The 20,392-nt window shown below is 43.2% G+C and overlaps 2 protein-coding genes across 2 annotated transcripts in view; both read left to right on the top strand.

Moving 5' to 3' along the window:
- Positions 1-5,789, top strand: part of LOC101321093 (uncharacterized) — a 265,172-nt gene extending 259,383 nt beyond the window's left edge. The window contains 4 exon segments of the mRNA XM_073789307.1: positions 2,085-2,129; positions 2,247-2,416; positions 4,936-5,019; positions 5,501-5,789. The gene's annotated coding sequence lies outside the window, so the exon portion shown is untranslated.
- RTN4IP1 (reticulon 4 interacting protein 1) overlaps positions 2,370-20,392 on the top strand; it is a 126,598-nt gene continuing 108,575 nt past the window's right edge. The window contains exons 1-2 of the mRNA XM_073789476.1: positions 2,370-2,416; positions 4,936-5,019. The gene's annotated coding sequence lies outside the window, so the exon portion shown is untranslated. The remainder of the gene's footprint in view (positions 2,417-4,935; positions 5,020-20,392) is intronic.

Below are 20,392 nucleotides of genomic sequence, written 5' to 3'. Positions count from 1 at the left end.
CTCTTGTTTGGAGTATTGATTGCATCCAAGCTAGAATTCCTTTGAGGCTGTCACCTGAAGGACACTGTGACCACAGAGGTCCACCTCAAGTTACTGCCTTTTGCAAAGTGATAATGGGGTGCACAGCCAGGTGTAATTTAAGCACATCTTCCTACAGGCAGTGGGGTGTTATGGCTGCACTGCTGTAGCTGTATTGCTTTCAGCTTTCATGGGACTCTTTATTGAAACAGAAACCTAATTCCATTTAGGTTAATAACGTGCTCACTCAATCTTCCTTTCCAGAACTAGCCTGATCCTTAAACTTTCTGAGGTGAGACTGGCAGTGATTCCTCATTGCAGGTAGATATCTCATCAGATAAAGCAGGGTTAGGAAAGGCTTACATTTTTACTCTGAGTCATTTTGATTTTTTTTTTTCTTTCATGGTGAAAGTGCAGTAACTCTCTCTCATCTCTGAATGCATTGGTGCTAAAATCACAGTGTAGGACACAGGAGTTGGCATGTGTCTCCCAGATGGACCAATCCGAAGTTCAAGGGTGGGATGAGCTTGTATTCAGGTTTCAAACCAGGACTATAGCTATTCATTCCAACTCTGCTCTTTTAATCAGGGCCGCCCTTGTGTGATGAATGGCTATGAAAATAAATTATGGTGGCTGAAGGGGAGTCTGGGAATATAACAACCGAGATGCAACTTTCATCTTTCCTACTCCCAAACCCCCAATTTCTTCCTCTCTGGAACCAGATAAGCTGCTAACTCCTGTGGGTGGCTGGGTATGAGTGAGGCCTTGGGCTTTGGCGGGTTCCAAGTAGAGAGAATTGTGAGGTTTCTGCTTCTCCCAGTGGGTGGGCAGGTGCCTAGAGAATGATGTCAAAGGCCAGGAGTGGGAGCAGCAAACCCTGGAAAGATTGGGCTGTTGGGGATAAAGTCAACACAGGCCCAGTGTGTCTGTGCTGGTCTTCCCACCCCAAGAGGCGAAGAAGGAACTGAATGGGGACTGGGTCCTCTACCCTGTAGCTGGGCCAGTGTGAGAAGTCTGGAGGGAAGGGTTTCCTGCAGCTTCTGTAAGTCAGCCCGTGGGGACAGAGATTGCTTCTGCCACCTGTGGGATTCTCATCACTTGGGTCTCATAAACCCCCATGTCCTAAGACGTGAAGAGCTCACACAGAAAAATACCATGCCATCTAAAAGGGGCCAGCAGCCAGAGAGAAAAAGCAAAATACATTCCCAGCAAGATGAAGCTGTGAGAGGCATGTCTGAGTGGGGGAGGGACAGGGATATGAGCTTCCATGACAAAATAGCAACTGCTGGTGGGTGGAAAGAGAGGGAGAAAAAAATAAAATTCCAGAAGTCTAAGGGAGGAAAATGGAAAGTAAAATGATTCTAAACCTCTCATCTTATTGGAGTGATGGGGAATCAGAGGAGAGCGGAAGCATCTCTGTGGGGAAATGATGCAAATTGGTGAGGAAAATAATATCTTGTTCTCAGAAAAAAAAATATATAATTTTTTTAAAAATCTGTATAAGAAGGAGTTAGGCTCCCAGGTCACCTCTCTTGCCTCACCCAGGATGAGTGGCCCTCCAACGCCTCCTGGCCAAAGACTCTCCTAGAGGCTGAACCAGAGGGATTCTGGACTAAAGGCCACCAGGCACACCGAGGCAAGGAAACCACACTGAAAATGGGGACGAGGTGGAAGATGAGTTACAGAAAGGTGGGATCCCTGGGCCCTGGTCTTCTTCTGTGCCGCACCTCTCAGACACTAGTAGCCATGCTTATCCCTCTCAGAAGGGAACTGGAGGTTTCCCCTTGGAGGACCTGACCAGCTCCGGGGAGAAGACCTAAAGATATTGATAGTTAGAAACACTCAATGAAACGGTGCTGCAGGGAAGCCCACCAGTCAACAGATTCCACCCACACACTGAACTCCTACACTGCCATCTAGTACAGCATTTTTTTTTTAAAAAATTGAAGTATAATTGATTTATAACGTTTCAGGTGTACAGCAAAGTGATTCAGTTATACACACACACACACACACACACACATATACATATTATATATTCTTTTTCAGATTCTTTTCCATTATAGGTTATTGATATTCAAGATACTGAATACAGTTCCTTGTGCTGTACTGTAAGTACTTATTGTTTATTTTATATACAGTAGAGTATATCTGTTAATCCCCAATTTTTAATTTATCCCTCCTCCGCTTTCCCCTTTGGTAACCATGTTTGTTTTTTATGTCTGTAGTACATCACTCTTAAATATGAGCAAATAATCAAGGATCACCGGATACGTAAGAAAAATCTAACATGGAAGGCAGAGACCAGAAAGAAAGATAAAAAAATTTGGAAAAAAGGAACAAGTATAGGCAACAGAAGAAAACTTAAAAAGTCCTCAGTATCACCTGGAGAGAAAAGGTATTGTATTCAAGAAACAAAAGAAGCAATTAAAAAGTAACATTTAGAGAACAATTTTTATATATATATATATATATATATATATATATATATATATATATTTATTTATTTATTTATTGAAGTCAAGTTGATTTACAATGTTGTGCTAATTTCTGTTGTACTGAAAAGTGGTTCAGTTATACATATATATACATTCTTTTTTTTTTTTTTTTTTCTTGCGGTACACGGGCCTCTCACTGCTGTGGCCTCTCCCGTTGCGGAGCACAGGCTCCGGACGCGCAGGCTCAGTGGCCATGGCTCACGGGCCCAGCCGCTCCACGGCATGTGGGATCTTCCCGGACCAGGGCATGAACCCATGTCCCCTGCATCAGCAGGCGGACTCTCAACCACTGCACCACCAGGGAAGCCCCTATACATTCTTTTTTTAAATATTCTTTTCCATTATGGTTTATCATAGGATACGGAATATACCTCTCTGAGCTATACAGTAGGACCTTGTTGTTTATCCATTCCATATATAATAGTTTACATCTACTAACCCCAATCTCCCACTCCATCCTTCCCCCAAACCCCTCGTGCTTGGCAACCAGAAGTCTGTTCTAATATATATATATATATATATATATTTTAGAGATATATTTTTAATTGGAGATTAAAAATAGAATAGCAGAAAGGAAAAATTCAAGAGAATAATTAGATGAAGTATTGTCAATTTTAGCAAACAGAAATACAGGACTCTCAGTTTAATCTGAATTTCAGAAAACAACAAATTTTTTTAGTATAAATATGTCCCAGGCAATACTTCATTTGTCTGAAATTAATATTTACCTAAGTATCCTATATTTTATTTAGTAACCCTAGTTCCAAGACAAATTTGATGAAATCTCCAAGAAAATATAACCAGAGAGAGAGAGAGACATAATAAAATTCAAAGATCATTTGAGGAAGTCCAGTATTTGAATGATAAGGAGTTCTAGAAAAAGAGAACAGAGAAAACAGACACAAAAAATTATCAAGGAAGTTTCCCAGAACTGATTGAGAGAGTCTACCCAGAGCCAAGCACAAGGATAAAAAAATCTCTGACAAAACACATCATTATGGGACTTCCATTTTGGTACAGTGGTTAAGAATCCACCTACCAATGCAGGGGACCCAGGTTCGAGCCCTGGTCCGGGAGGATCCCACATGCCTCAGAGCAACTAAACCCATGCGCCACAACTACTGAGCCTGCGCTCTAGAGCCCACAAGCCACAACTATGGAGCCCATGTGCCTAGAGCCCATGCTCCACAACAAAGAGAAGCCACCGCAATGAGAAGCCCATGCACTGCAAGGAAGAGTAGCCCCCGCTTGCCGCAACTAGAGAAAGCCCGCTCTCAGCAACGAAGACCCAATGCAGCCAAAAATAAAATAAATAAATAAATTTAATTTAATTTAAAAAAATCATTATGAAGTTGCATAGCACTAAGGACAAAACAGTGAAAGATCGAGCCACATACAGAGGATTAGGAATGAGAACGGCAAAAATTTTCTACAGAAAACAAGGGAGAAATACCTTCTGAAGTCTCAGAGAAAATTTATTTCTGGTCTAGAATTCTATACCCCAGCTAAACAGACCATCAGATCTGAAGGCAGAATAAAAAATTTTTTCTGGAAGCTTTCGAAAAACTTAACTTATATGTACCCTTCCTCAGAAAGCTATTGGAGGATGTGCTCCCTCACGATGTGAGAGTTAACCAAGAAAGAAGATAAGGACCATAGGAGAGAGAGTCAGGCAATCCCTAAAATGATAAAAGATGGAGATTTTAGGAAGATAACTGAATAGATATATATATATTCTTTTTCAGATTCTTTTCCATTATAGGTTATTACAAGATATTGAATATAGTTCCCTGTGCTACAGAGTAGGTCCTTGTTGTGTATCTATTTTATATATAATAGTCTGTACCTGCTAATCCCAAACTCCTAATTTATCCCTCCCCCTCCCCTTTTCCCCTTTGGTAACCATAAATTTTTTCTATGTCTGCAAGTCTATTTTTGTTTTGTAAATAAGTTCATTTGTATCCTTTTTTTTAGATTCCACATATAAGTGATATCATATTATATTTGTCTTTCTCTGTCTGACTTACTTCACTTAGTATAATAATCCCTAGGTCTGTCCATGTTGCTGCAAATGGCATTATGTCATTCTTTTTTATGGCTGAATACTATTCCATTGTAAATATATACACCACATCTTTGTTATATATTCATCTGTTGATGGACATTTTGGTCCTAAAAATATTTTAAAATAAAATTTAGCAGACATTCCTAATAAGGTAAATTAGAAACAGAAGAAAAATGATAAAATTTATAAAAATGATAAAGCATACTAAAGACTACAAACAATAAGAACAAATATTATCCTAAATGGCAAAAGGAGAATGGTAGGAGATTTGGTCTTGAGAGGTAGCAACTCCTACATCATAAAGAACTTTTTTGTGCCTGTGAAATTAAGAATGTTAAGCTATTTCTTTCCTAGAGTCCCCAAAATGTGAAGGACCACCTGTATTAGAAGCACTTGTTTTAGGGCCCCAGGAATCTACATTTCAAACAAGAGACCGAGGTAAGTCTGTTTTGGATTAACTTTTTTTTTAATACTACTTTTTTTTTTGCTTTTAAAAAAAGTTTTATTGAGATATTTTACGTAGCATAGAATTTACCCATTTTAAGTGTACAATACAATGAATTTTAGTATATTTACAAAGTTATACAATCATCTACCAGAATCTAATTTTAGAACAACTCCATTACTCTAAAAAGAAGTTTGTGCCCATCTAGTCACTCCCTATTCCCACCTCTAGCCCTAGGCAGCTACTAATCTTCTTTCTTTCCTTCTCTATATATTTTCCTTTTAGGATATTTCACATAAGTAGAATCATACAATAGGTGTTATTTTGTGTCTGGTTTCTTTCACTGAGCACACTTTTGAGGTTTTGGATTAACTTTGAGAACCGCTACTTAGGACAACAGAAGTTACCAGAGGGTTTAAACTGAGGAGCAACAAAATGGGATTTTCAAAGACCTCCTTCCTCTTCTCCCCGCAGCGCACCCATCCCCACGTGGAGGACCAGTAGGGCTGTTACTCTAACTACACCACTTCCTATGGAAAAGTTGGGTCATGTTGCCATTCAATGCCAGAAAAGTTAGTGGAAGTGGCCTTGGTTCCTGGAGCATCAGGTTTCATCTCATTCACAGTAAACAGCAAGATAACATCTTCCTGGGACAGGGAGAGAAATAAATGCTGAGTCGTGTCTGAAAATCTGAGCTGGTCTATCTTGGTTTTGAAAGTTTTGTGTTTTTTTTAAATTCCATAATAACAAAACTTAAAATAGCTCTCAGAGGTGGTCAGTGTCATTTTTGCAAGTGCTGGCGGAGGTAATCAGGGCAGAGGGAATCCTCCAAGTGGGTCTCAGAGCCCAGCTGCAGCTGTTTTCATTCAGAATGCGGTGACATAGGAAAAGCAGATGTACCATCTCTAGAGATCTGGGGAGCAACCATCCTAGAGGCCACAGGGCATCTCAGGAAACTTAAACAGCAACAATGGAAACAAACCTTCTTTCTGATCAGTTGGTTCAACCAAGGGGACTTAGTGAAGCCTTTTCCAGCCCTGGGAGACTTTTTGAACAGAAACTCTAGGCAGTGGTTCTGAAACTTAGCCTATGTCAGAATGACCTGGAGGGCTTGATAAACACTGCTCGCTGAGCACCGTCCCAGAGTTTCTGATTCAGTAGATCTGGGTGCAGCTTGAGATGTGGCATTTCTAACAAGTTCCCACGTGTTACCGAGACTTCAGGAATGACTGCCCCGTAGTAGGCAAACGCAATCTGCTCAGCAACATTTTTTTGCTGGGCAATGGCTTTATGCCCCTACTGAAAGGGAAAACTAGGGATGCCAATGGGAGGCATGTTGGGGTCACACTCAGAGGTCTGCAGAGTTGTAATAAAACACTCCTCTCGAGGCCAAGGAACAGACTTGGACCTACTTGGACCTATGTACCTTTTTACAACAATCAAACCACAAATATCTGATCAGTGACTATCATAACTATAGCTCCCATTTATTGAGCACTATCTGTATGCCAGGCACTCCACAGACATTTAATCTTCACAGCAGCCCTGTGGCTCGGTGCACACTGACCCTACCAGGCATATCCCACCCCAGGGCCTTGGCACCGGTGGGTCCCTTGGTCTGAAATGTGCTTCCCTCACACAGCTCTCTCCCACTGTCCTTTTGGGTCTTTGTACAAACACCGTCTTGTCAGAGAGGGCTTCCCTGGTCACCCCTGCTAGAATCTCACCCCCCCACCCCTGCCCCCAAACTTCCATTCCCCACCTTCACAGCCTTATTTTCTCTTCTGAGCACTTATCACTAGTGTTCTATATATTTGGCCTGCTTTGTTTATTTTCTGCTTCCCTCATTAGTACGTAGGCACCAGGGCAGGGATTGTGTCATTGTTGTTTCTCTAGGGCCTAGAACTGTCTGGTACACAGTTCACAGTCCATACTTACTGGTAAAATGAACAAATGAAACCTTCAGACCGCTAAGCCTTACTTTGCAGGGACATGCAGAATTTGGTAACATGATGATTAGAGCCTGTCAACTAAAAAGCCTTCACATCTGGCATTATTTCACTGGTGCTGTTTAAATGCGAGGGAGGAAAATAAGTAGAAATTAGAAAGAGAGGATGGAAACCGGGGGTTCGGGGTGGGAGCAGGCTGGGCTGAGTAGTTGCCCCTCAAGTCGCCTGCCAAGGGTGGCTCTCAGTGGGTGGGTATGTCCCCGGGGCTCCTACTGGGGGCAGAAAACAGCTGCTGCAGTCGGCAAGCATGGAACACCCTGGCCAGCCTAGTTGCTGGAAAGCAGGATTGGTTTCTGAAATGACAAAGAAGGGTTAGTTGAAAAGAGTAGCTTTCACATATCCAGGCCAGCTGACACTGGAGGGGACCAGAGCTAGGTTTTCACCCAGAAGTGGCAGCTGGCACAGCAGCATGATGGCAGGAAAGACGCAGGGTCAGAGAGAGGCCGGCCGTGAGCCAGCAACCGTACCCTTGAGGCATAAGGAAGAATCGAGACCTATGATTTTGCTGCGCAAACAGACTCTGATTGGAAACACTCTCTGATGGCGTCCGTGCCACTTGGAAAATATGAAACATTTCCTTTCTTGGCACCTGTTTCTAAAGGACAGGCTGCAGTGTTGACTGCTTTGTAACAATATATATATTCAGTTCCTTAATGAACTCCAGGCCAGCGAGCCGTTTCTCCTGTGTGAACATGATACAAAAAGAAAGAAAGTGGCTGAACAGTTGAGTTCCCGGCGCTGTGCACACCGGCAGGTGCTCAGGTCACACTGCACAGCACAGCACCCCAGGGAAAAAAGAGGAAAAAAATATATAAAATAACGTGAAAGCCAAGAAAAACAGACTTCACACACAGTGATCAACTGACCAACAGCTAGATTCAATTCGATTTAATTCCACAGTCACGGTAGAAATCAACTCAGGGTGGAAAGTCCTTTTCTAAATAAAATCCAAAGTGTGATAGTGATGATCGGGTCCCCAGTGTTAAAGGTCCTTGAATTGTCGAGGAGGTAATTTGGCAAATCTTACTTCCTGAGTCCATCAAGAGAACACAGACGACCTACTGTGGACTGCAGAGTAGAGACTGCCTGGGTCCCAGCGTGATAAAGGGCAATGCTGCGATGTGGTAAGCTGAGGGAGGAGCTACGAGGCTAAGGGCTTGGTCTGGGGGAGCGCAACTGTTGATAGAGGTTGTTTACTAAAGGACGCCCAGGTCAAACATGCAGGGAACACATCAGGTGAAATAAGTAAATGGGTCTCTTTACTGTATTCTTCCATAGGCTAAGGTGCCCTGGGAATCTACGAGAAGATCCCAGTATAGAGTGTTTCTCAAATAGTTGACCCTAGAAACCTTTTTTCAAAAAACCTACATTAGAAAATAAAACTGCTCTAAGCCTAGGTATCCCTCTGCACCTGGGCTTGGGAAGAAGGCTGTGGGCTAAGTGTGCAGTTTCTAAGCAGATTCTACCAGATTGGTAGGGAAGGACTTGTTACCACTGCGTTAGTGAGTTCTTGAAAGGGCTATTAAACTTCCTCAAGCCTCTACACCTGACTGTGATAAACAGTGACCTGGAGAGGATGCCTCCCTGCAGGTGGGAGAACTCAAGCTAGGCCTTTCCTGGATACGCTCTCACCAGGCAAAGCTTCAAACCATGCCATGGGAGTCGAATCTTTTTCTTTCTTTTCAAGTGCTGTTTGCAACTTACCAAATTGATTTTATCAATCTCTAAAGGGTTGCAATTTTAAAAATACCAAATTCAATCTAAACTTAAGCATGTTAAAAGTCTTAGACCTCTTCCTCCAAAGAATTCCATGCTAATTACCTCCTGGGGTAGAATAGGCAGGGGAGGCCTTAGGGCTGGGTTTTTCCTTCAGGAAAAGTAGTACCAAATACCTTCTTCGTGCAATAAAAGATCTTGACTAGGCCCTGCTTTTGGAAAAGAACAGGGAAAACTGTGGTTAAAACTGTTATTAAAACGAAGCTTTCAAATTTTAAGTGTGATTCTGTCGTCTTAAGCTATAAACGATTCACAGCTGTTCTCGAGATTTGTTCTAATTGAGATCACAGCTGAGAACCCATATAAGGGGATGATGCCAATTCGGACTATGGCGTCAGGAGTCTCCCGGGCAGTCTTACCTGAAGACGCTCTTTCCTCCCTTCACCTCCTAACTCGTGTCTGAATGCCACTTTCTGGACCCCGAGCCAGACTCAGTCTGAGGGAGAGAGGACCTAACCAACCTGACCTAACTCCGGACCCCAAAAGGCCTCCTGGTGCCTCGAGAAAGGTAAGAAAGATTAGTGATTTTAAAAGATTCTGTTCATACCTTTCTAGCATATCAGAAAGGCCTGGACCCCCAGGGTGCGGTTCCCCAGGTCAGACAGCGCCTTCTCCCAACCGTTTGGTGCACAAAGGGCGCGTCCAACAAAAGTTTTTTTAACTACCAATTGAATGTGATATTTTGCAAAGCACTGGGGTTTTTCAAGCTTTAACTTCGAGGGGTCTAGAAAATATTTGTGTTCTCATTTTCCCTTTTCCACCTTCTTCCGTTCTCGATTCGTTTGATTTCCTTCTGAGCATTTTGGCTGCAGCGTTCCCCATGATTGTCCCTTGGAGCGATATCTGGACTATAAAATACAATCTTCTTGTTTGGAAAAATAAAAAGAAAAATAGAAGTGTAGGTACTGGGGCCTGAGGAGCAGCGGGAGAGAAATGGGGTGGTGTCGGGGGCTAAGGAGAAGCAGTAGCCCAGTTAGAATGGCAAAATCCACTGTAATTTCAAGACTGAAAAAAAGTGGATTTTACCGTGCTAAATCAGTTAACTGTTCAAATGATTATTGTTCCCCTGGTGTTTATAAAAACATGTGAAATGAATGGAGACAGATTCACACAGACTTGAAGAGTTTTCGGAAACCATGAGTATACCCACAAGGTCTGCTGTAGTTTTGCCCAGTGTTGTGAATCTCATCAATTCTATTGTCCTGCAGAAATGAGACAGTAAAGCCTGGTGGTCAAGGGGCGGGGGAGGTGTCTCTGCACTGACTCACTGTGTGACCTTGGGCAAGTCACTTGACCTTGTCAAGCCTCAGTTTCTTCCTTTTTAATTGGGCATTACTCACAGTTGTACCTACCATTTAGGATTGTTGTCAGGATTTAATGAAGTAATGTATGGAAAGCACTTACTACAAAGGCTGTCCTATGGTGAATGCTGAATAAACTTTGTTATGAAACGCTACATGAATAGAGCTACTGCAAGTAAACCAAGATTTAGTTTTTGGCAGAGTTTCGTTGAGAGCCATGTGAGAGAAGGCCGGCAAGGGGAAAAGTCCTTGCAGGCCTTTTGCTTCGTATAAGCACAGCAGGTTTCAACCAGGAGCCATTTGCCCTTAAAGAGACATTTTCTGTCTGAGATACTTTTGGTTTGTCATACTGGTGGGGGTGGGGAGAGCTACTGGCGTCTAGTGGGTAGAGACTGGGGATGCTACTCAACATCCTACATTGCACAGGACAGCCCCCATGACAAAGAATTATCTGGCCCCAAATGCCAATCATGTGAGGCTAAAAAAAAATTGACCTAGAACTGTCCCGTTAACATCTCAGGTCTAGGGGTTATACTTTCCTTTATGACTCGGCCCCCCAAAAAAGTTGTAAATGAAGTCTCAAGAGACTAAAATTCTCAATTCCCTAAGGGCCAAACCCCACTGGCAAAGAAGAGATGTGGCAAAATTAGGAAATGCAGATTTTCGTATCACCTGAGATACAACACTGGTATTTACCCACAGCTGTTCCAGGCTTTCAATGTTGAGGTGAATTGGTGGAATCACAGAGGCCTGTGGAGGTAGGTTAGACCAATGAAAGCATGGGCTCACTTTGAAGAATTTAGTGGGAAGAGAAATTTGTGATGTTAACTTGGGGCCTGAGATTAAAGCACAGATAGGCTCAATCTAAGGGGAGTATCTTGGTTGATAATTCCTCAGGCCTACTTAAAGATCAGTATAAATCAGGGTAGCTCCTTTCAGGAAGACTTGTTTTGATTCAAACAGATTTACGGCTGGCCCTTCATGTCTGTGGGTTCTGCATTCGAGAATTCAACCAAGTGGGGATTGCAAATATTCGGTAAAAATATGTTGAATAGAAGTGGTGAGAGTGGGCATCCCTGTTTTTTTCCTGAATTTAAGCAGGAAGGCGTTCAGCTTTTCACTGTTGAGTATTATGTTTGTTGTGGGTTGTCGTAAATGGCTTTTTTTATGTTGAGATATGTTCCCTCTATACCCACTTTGGTGACAGTTTTTATTATGACTGGATGTTGAATTTTATCAAATGCTTTTTCTGTGTCTATTAAGATGATTGTGTGTTTTTTGTCTTTTCTTGTGTTAACGTGGTGTATCACGTTGATTGATTTGCGTATGTTGAACCATCCTTGTGACCCTGGAATGAATCTAACTTAATCATAGTGTATGATCCGTTTTATGTATTGTTGGATTCAGTTTGCTAATATTTTGTTGAGGATTTTGCATCTATATTCATCAGAGATATTGGCCTGTAATTTTCTTTTTTTGTAGTGTCTTTGGTTTTGGTACCCGGGTGATGGTGGCCTCATAGAATGAACTTGGGAGTGTTCCCTCCTCTTCAATCTTTTGGAATAGTTTGAGAAGGGTTGGTACAAGGTCTTCTCTGTATGTTTAGTAGCATTCCCCAGTGAAGTCTTCTGGTACTGGACTTTTATTTGCAGGGAGGTGGTTTTTATTTATTTATTTAGATTCTTTTTCACTTCCAGTGATCAGTCCATTCAAATTATCTGTTTCTTCTTGACTCAATTTTAGCAGGCTGTATATTTCTAGAAACTTGTCCATTTCTTCTACATTGTTCAATTTGCTGCTCATACAACTCATAATCAAAAAAAGCAAACAGGGGACTTCCCTAGTGGTGCAGTAGTTAAGAATCTGCCTGCCAATGCAGAGGACATGGGTTTGATCCCTGGTCCGGAAAGATCCCACATGCCGTGGAGCAACTAAGGCCCGTGCACCACAACTGCAGAGCCTGTGCTCTAGAGCCCACGAGCAACAACTACTGAGCCCATGTGCCACAACTACTGAAGCCCGCATGCCCAGAGCCTGTACTCTACAACAACAGAAGCCACTGCAATGAGAAGCACGTGCACCACAATGAGGTGTAGCCCCCACTTGCCACAATTAGAGAGAGCCCGTGCACAACAACGAAGACCCAGTGCAGCCAAAAAAATAAAAAAGCAAACAACCCAATCAAAAAATGGGCAGAAGACCTAAATAGACATTTCTCCAAAGAAGACATACAGATGCCCAACATGAAAAGATGCTTGACATTGCTAATTTTTAGAGAAATGCAAATCAAAACCACAATGAGGTATTACCTCATACTGGTCAGAATGGCTATAATCAAAAAGTCTACAAATAATAAATGTTGGAGAGGGTGTGGAGGAAAGGGAACCCTTGTACACTGTTGGTGGGAATGTAAATTGATACAGCCACTATGGAAAACAGTCTGGAGGTTCCTTAAAAAACTAAAAATAGAACTACCATATGATCCTGGGCATATATCTGGAAAAGATAAATTCTAATTTGAAAAGATACATGCACCCCAATGTTCATAGCAGCACTATTTACAGTAGCCAAGACATGAAAAAACCCAAGTGCCTATCAGTAGATGATTAGTTTAAGAAGATGTGGTCCATATATACAATGGAATATTACTCAGCCATAAAAAAGAATGAAATATTGCTGCAACATGGATGGACCTATAGATTGTCTGACTTACTTCACTTAGTGTGATAAAGACAAATATCCTATAATATCACTTATGTGGAATCTAAAAATAATGCAAATGAATCTAATTATATACAAAATGGAAACTCACACAGAAAACAAACTTATGGTCACTAAAGGGGAAAGGGAGGTGGAGGAGGGATAAATTAGGAGTAAGGGATTAACAAATATAAACTACTATACAGAAAATAGATAAGCAACAAGGATTTACTGTATAGCACTGGGAAATATATTTAATATCTTATAATAACCTATAATGGAAAATAATCTGGAAAAGAATTATATATATAACTGAACCACTTTGCCATACACCTGATACTAAGACAATATTGTAAATCAACTATACTTCAATTGAAAAAATATTCGAGGAAAAAATTCCAGAACGTTCCAAAAAGTACTTGAATTTGTCGTGCTCCAGCAACTATTCACATAACATTTACATTGTATTTACATAACATTTACATTGTATTAGCTATTGTAAGTAACCTAAAGATGAATTAAAGTATATGAGAAGATGTATATAGGTTATATGCAAATACTACAACATTATATAAGGGACTTGAGCATCAATAGCGTTTTGGTATCTGCAGGGGTCCATGGATACCAAGGAACAACTGCACTAAGTTGCGTGTGATTCTCTCAGATTTGCACAAATCAGATCCAAAGACTTTCTAGACTGCTGTTGACAATAGCCCCAAAGAGGGAGCTGTATCTTTATGTCTAGACAACCTCCTACCCTCTTCAACTTGAGATCAAAACATAAGACGAAGCAGAGAAACGGCTGAGAAATGATCTGACGCTGTGTTGTCACTGACTGTCAGGGTGTGAGCCTTATCCCTAGTCATCTCGCGAGAAGCAGGTTAATGGACAGTGGACTGTTCTGTGTTTGGGAGATGCAAACCTGTGCACATCAGAGTCCATCCTTGCTCTTGCCTAGCAGAGAGATGACCAGGCAGCAACATTCTAGGGTGCAGGTTGACAGGCCTAGCAGCCCTTCAGGCCATAGCCCCTTTGGCCTTTGCCTGAGTTGCATAAAGGCCAATCTCAGGACTAGAAGAAAGGAGGGTCAAGGATGGCATGCCTGACAGGGAAAGGAGAGTCAAACAAAACCTACCAAATGGTACATGACCTTCCCACGTTAAACTTGGAATGTCAGTGCACCACTTCAACTACCGTTATAGCTTATTCCTTTTTCCGAAATCCTCCTGAAATGTTTCTTTTTATTTATTTTTTTTTTTATTTTTTATTTTTTTCGGTACGCGGGCCTCTCACTGTTGTGGTCTCTCCCATTGCGGAGCACAGGCTCCGGACGCGCAGACTCAGTGGGCGTGGCTCATGGGCCCAGCCGCTCCGCGGCATGTGGGATCCTCCCGGACCAGGGCACGAACCCGCGTCCCCCACATCGGCAGGCGGACTCTCAACCACTGCGCCACCAGGGAAGCCCCTGAAATGTTTCTTGCATTTAAACTTCTGTTGGAGCTTAACCAAACTCTCCAACGGCCACTTAAGGTTGAGAACATTTCAAAAGGATGCAAAAACTGAATAAGGTTCTTGGGTTTGGAGGGGGTCATGGCAGCATCAGGGGCACACTGACCTTGCTACTTTATGAGCAGAAGGCAGGTGTGAGCTTTCAAAATAATGTTTCAGAATATCCACAGGAAGTGAATAAAGATTACCCTGTTGTCCCATTTGAATGCTGTGCCATTGTGAACAGTGCCCAAAAGTTTGATTATATGGTCACCTTTGTTACAAGAATGGGACTTCGAGTGATTTTCATAACATTGATAGAAGTGGGTTCAATAAAATATTTCAAAGCTAGGATGTCCTCAGAGCACTGAAATTTCTGGTCATAGAAGGACACATCTGCAAGCAGATGACTTTATGACAAGCATTATATTTTGAAGAGCTCCCTAACTGACCATGATATGATAACGACCTCTATGGAACAGTAAGCTCTGGAAAGGCTCTAATGGAACCTGGAGGTCTGTTTGGTCAGAAAAAAGTTTCCTTGATGCTTACAAGGGTGAAAAAGGCACCATGGAATAATGCATGGTGGTAAAAAGAGCACTGGACCAAGAACCCAAAGACGGGCCAGCTTCTTACGTACTGCCCTTGTGATCTCACATATTCTCCAGCCATAGAGTTCAGCCCCATCAGTAAAATGAAGATGGATGCTGGCATCTGCTGTGTACTCTACTGGGCTGCAAACATTTGAGAAAGCATCATGAATCGTTGACTAAACAACGGGTGTCTTATGTTCTTATCAAAAGGTAATGAGAGAATCCAGTTGTATCCTATTAAGGAAATATGTTTATAACCAAATTATTTCCTAAGAACTTCATGTTTCCTGGCATGGTCTTTCATTTCTCTCCGAATATAAAATTTGTCAGGAAACCTCTGTTTCACTGAGTAGAAAATTGCATAGCCAGTAGATATATTTTTAAATGTCTTATTTTATGGTCATCTAGATGTGGTCTTCTGGAGAGGGTCTTAGCCAGAGAGCTTTTTATTACAGGAGACAGAAACACATCCAAGTCAGTTCAAAAAAGAGAGAGCTTGTTACAAAAACGAAAGTAGAACAACAGCAGACCATCTCACATGCATTCCGGTCAAAGTAGAACTATTCCTCATGCAACTGGGTTTGGGAAACCTCCGAAATCAAAGTGGTGCTTTTCTGTTTCTAGACGGCTTCATGGCTCGTTTTTCTCTTCTATATATCACAAACCCACACACTACAAATGTGGCCCAGCCAATACCCTCAAGTCTACATGACCTGTTGTTTGAAGGGTAGGAATAGAATCTGAGGGTTTGTTTAGTTGTAAAGTAGTTCTATCACCTATGCTGATTCAAAGGTTCAAACTAGGAGGTAGCAGTACCACCTCCCACCCCCTCCAGGTGTCCCCGGAGGCTGTCATCTTTTGGGAATTCAATAATTTCCAACTCCAGGTCAAATGCACTGAACTCATCTTTTAAACTGGCTTGCTTGCAGCTGGAGCTCAGCATTGAAGAGGGCTGGGGGTTGGGCCTCTAAGTTCATTCCCTTGGTCACTCTTTTTATCACTCACCGTTAGCTTTTTTTTTTTTTTTTTTTCCTGGTACGCGGGCCTCTCACTGTTGTCGCCTCTCCCGTCGCGGAGCACAGGCTCCGAACGCGCAGGCTCAGCGGCCACGGCTCATGGGCCCAGCCGCTCCGCGGCATGTGGGATCTTCCCGGACCGGGGCACGAACACGTGTCCCCTGCGTCAGCAGGCGGACCCTCAACCACTGTGCCACCGGGGAAGCCCACACTGTTAGCATTTTTTCCTCTCAATTTTTTCCTCTATTTCCTGAAGCAGTAAAACCCGTAATTTTCTGTGGGCTGCTTATTTTCCATGTGGGTAGATCTGGAAATTTTCCCAAAGAACCAGCTTTTGGTTTGGTTGATCCTGGGTGTTGTTTGGGGATCTGCTTTCTGACCCCATGGCTGGGGTGGGGTGCGATTGATAGAGGGAGAGTCTCAGGTTGGTCGAGGGAGACTGTGACGGTTCTCAGTCTGGTTGCTTAGCTGCGGCTTGCAGTTCACACACTGGTGTTGCTCTCCTGCTCCAGAAGGGGCAAGGTCCCGCCTTCCTTCTAAACGCCCGCCTCTTGCCTAGAGGGCTGGTGGAGCCCTGCGAACAGGTTCCCACCACAGAGAAGGTGTCAGCATTTGTGCTGGGGGGTGGGAGGTGCCCTGAGGTTACAGCTGGGAGAAGGTCAAGGCCTCTTCCATTCACCGAGGCCGCCTCTTCCTTAGCCCCGACCCCCCTTCTGCCATGTCTCTGCCTCTTCATTCTGATTCTGCCACTTAGCTCTCTGGAAGTGAGACCCTCTCCCCCACTTTCTTCATTCTGAGCTCCAAACGTCTCTGTGGTGCCTTCAGAATGGGAGATTTTATTTTATTTTTTAATGCACACAACTTCATTTTAGAGGAGCACTAGTCTCAGGGTTCATGAATTAAGACATTACTCTTGGGACTTCACTGGTGGTCCAGTGGGTAAGAGTCCGAGCTCCCAATGCAGGGAGCCCAGGTTCTATCCCTGGGTTGGGAAGCTAGATCCCACATGCATGCCGCAGCGAAGATCCCATGTGCTGCAACTAAGACCCGGCACAGCCAAAATGAATAATAAATATTTTAAAAAATAGCATCCTAAAAAAAAAAGACATCACACTTAACTAGAAGGTTAACTCATTCTTGGCTGTGTATGTCCTCAGTGCCTGGCTCAGGATTGGAGCACAAGCCATAGTGGCTGAATGGCTCGCGGCTAGCACCCTGCAGGGAATCGCATCCCTGCTTGAGATTTGGTACTTTGTTTCCTAAGTTTGTCCCTTCAGTCTCTTCTCCCATCACAGACTGTATCAAGAGAAAATAAGAGATGAGTTTCTTAGAAGCAGCTTCTGTCAACAGGCAGTCTCCCTCCCGCCCCCTCCTCTGTCCAAAGTGGTGAGGCTGTAAAGAGCTTTCATCAGAAAACTGGCCCTTGGAAAATAGAAAACCAATTAGGGAACTGGCAAATGATGCAGCAAAGTGTCATCACAGAGCCAGAAGGGAGAACACACACATCGGACAAGAGCCTGTAAGATGTAACCTTTCGGAAGACAGAGCTGATTGTAAATAGGTTCTAAGTTTAATCATTCACTAGCTACAGAACTCCTTTAGATATATCTTCTTGTGCTTTAAGACTGCTGGAATTTATCAAGAGGAAAGTCTACATAGTTCCTCAGGAAAACATTTCATGTGATACTCTTTTACCTTGTATATTAACCTGCTCAGGCCGCCATAACAAAATATCACGACTGGGTGGCTCAAACAACAGAAATGCATTTTCTCACAGTTCTGGAGGCCAGAAATCTGAGGTCAAGGTTTCTGCAGGGTTGGATCCTTCTGTGGTGTCTCTCCTTGGCTTGCAGATGGTTGCCCTCTTGCTGTGTCCTCACATGGTGGATCCTCTGTGCTTGTGCCCCAGTATCTCTTTTTATAAGGACATGGGTTATGTTGGATTAGGGCCCACCCATATGACCTCATTTAACCTTAATTAAATGGTCCTATCTCCAAATACAGTCACATTCTAAGGTACCAGGGGTTAAGACTTCAACCTATAAATTTTTTTTTTTAACGTATGAATTTTGAGGGGGATACAATTCAGTCTATAACACCTTGTTTGGAATTCCCTGGTGGTCCAGTGGTTAGGACTTGGCACTTTCGCTGCTGGGGCCCAGGTTCAATCCCCGGTCAGGGAACTAAGATCCTATAAGCCGCATGGCCACCCCCAAACATACCACTTTGTCAAAAGGATGATCTTGAGATAAAGGCACTTGAAAAACAGCACATGCAAGAAAGGTGTGCTGACCTCACCTTTCTTCCTAAAAGCAGGAGATAAAACTCCCACGTGAACGATGCCCTCCCCGTACCAGGAGGAAAGAAACGTTCTTATCAGCAGAGATGGAAAGTTGAGGCTAAGAGAGATCTGTACAAACAGACCTTGTTAGGATAACCTTCATCTTCCTTTAGCCTCCACAGACATTTTAGTTACTTTTCCACAGTGACTACTTGTTGTTCAACCTAGTGTCTAAGCACTCAGGCCTAACTGCATTTTGGGTCTTCATTTGCCTGGGAAGGCTCCTATGTGCGTGTAAAACTACTAAATAGAATTTGCGTGCTTTCCTCCTGTTAATCTGTCTCCTATCAGCTTAATCCTCAGGCCCAGCCGGAGGCTGTAAGAGGGTAGAGAAAGGCTTGCTGAATACTTTGTTTGTTTGTTTGTTTATGGCTGCATTGGATCTTCATTGCTGTGCACGGGCTTTCTCAGGGTCTACTCTTCGTTGCGGTGGGTGGGCTTCTCTTGTTGCCAAGCGTGGGCTCTAGGCACATGGGCTTCAGTAGTTGTGGCACATGGGCTCAGTAGTTGTGGCTCACGGGCTCTAGAGCACAGGCTCAGTAGTTGTGGCACACGGGCTTAGTTGCTCCGTGGCATGTGGGATCTTCCCGGACTAGGGCTCAAACCCATGTCCCCTGCATTGGCAGATGGATTCTTAACCACTGTGCCACCAGGGAAGTCCCAGCTGAATACTTTGTGTTGGATGAAAAACACCCTTCCCCCCACCCCCCCACCCCCTTTCTGACGATTCCTAGGATTACTGAAACAGAAATGGGTTGTAAAGCGGGGAGGGATGGTACAGGGGACATCCAAGAGGGGATGTGTGAATACGGACACCATTCCAGGGTCCCTGGCCTTATCTCTGCTTTGCCTTTATCTCCCTTGAGATCATGGATTCTTCCCTTGCTCTGTTTGTCAGAGCAAAAGAAATTAGACTTCAGAGTCATTTGATGGGAGTGGAGGAGGTGCAGGAAAACAAATACTGGATTATTAATAATATTTTCAGAAGTTCTGTAGGTTTACCTCTGTGGAAACCCTGTGGGAGGCTGCGTAACAGTATTTTCACTGAGTGTAGGGCAGGGAATTGGCTTATAGCTACAGTTTCTCTGCAAGTCTCAGGAGGGGTAGCATTTCTAGCCTTTTGTCTTGAAGTGCTTTGTGTGGCGTTAGAAACCAAAGCCACGCACGAAGGAGAGTCTAGAGCAAGCTGTCACGCGATGCTGCCAACTTGCTGTGTCACAACTTGCGGCCTTGACCCTGCTGCCTAGGAGTTCCCTCCCAGGCTGACCTCCAGCAGAAAGGCCGCCCTCACTGACATGCAGAAACCGCCTGACAGGCTTCATTCCTCAATGCCATGGAGTAGAATTCAATGAACTATCTATGTCTCAGGTGGGAGGGACTGGAAGGGTTGACTTTGGCATAGATCTGGGAGATTGATTTTTGGTCTTGCTGTGGTTATGAGAGCTCTATATTTCACTTCCAGGTCATAGCTAGGCTTTCTCATTTCTCAAAAGGAACAAATTCCCTGATAGTTTAAAAACCGATCAAATCTTAGGCAACTAATATACTTTCTTTGAAATGCAGTTGTTTATTTTTTTCTTGTAAGAGTGGAAAAGGGCATCAGAGAAAAATATGTATGTTTTTGCCTTTATCTTTATGTCAAGAATTGCTAAAATAATTTAGCTTCAGAATCATTTTATCTATAAAAAAACTATGATGACTGAGTCTTACATGTTCTTTCTAGGCCACACAAATACCTTTCTCTTCAAATTATAGTAAATGGAATTACACAATTGAAGCAATTATTTAGTAATGAATATACAAATTTAATCAAGATTTACTTATTCAGCTATTTCTCTTGTGTTTTTGAGAACCATGGAGGTTTTTCATGGAAAAAGACACAACCAGAAATGTTGGAGGAGTATGTGTATGATTTTCAACCAAAGACTTAACTCTTGGGCTTCCCTGGTGGCGCAGTTGTTGAGAGTCCGCCTGCCGATGCAGGGGACACAGGTTCGTGCCCCGGTCCGGGAAGATCCCACATGCCGCGGATCGGCTGGGCCCGTGAGCCATGGCCGCTGAGCCTGCGAGTCCGGAGCCTGTGCTCCGGAACGGGAGAGGCCACAACAGTGAGAGGCCTGAGTACTGAAAAAAAAAAAAAAA

The sequence above is a fragment of the Tursiops truncatus genome, chromosome 12 (genome assembly GCF_011762595.2).
Source record: "Tursiops truncatus isolate mTurTru1 chromosome 12, mTurTru1.mat.Y, whole genome shotgun sequence".
In the NCBI taxonomy this organism is placed as follows: Eukaryota; Metazoa; Chordata; class Mammalia; order Artiodactyla; family Delphinidae; genus Tursiops; species Tursiops truncatus.
The sequence above is the reverse complement of the archived record's forward strand: the minus strand, read 5'-3'. Positions and strand labels throughout refer to the sequence as shown.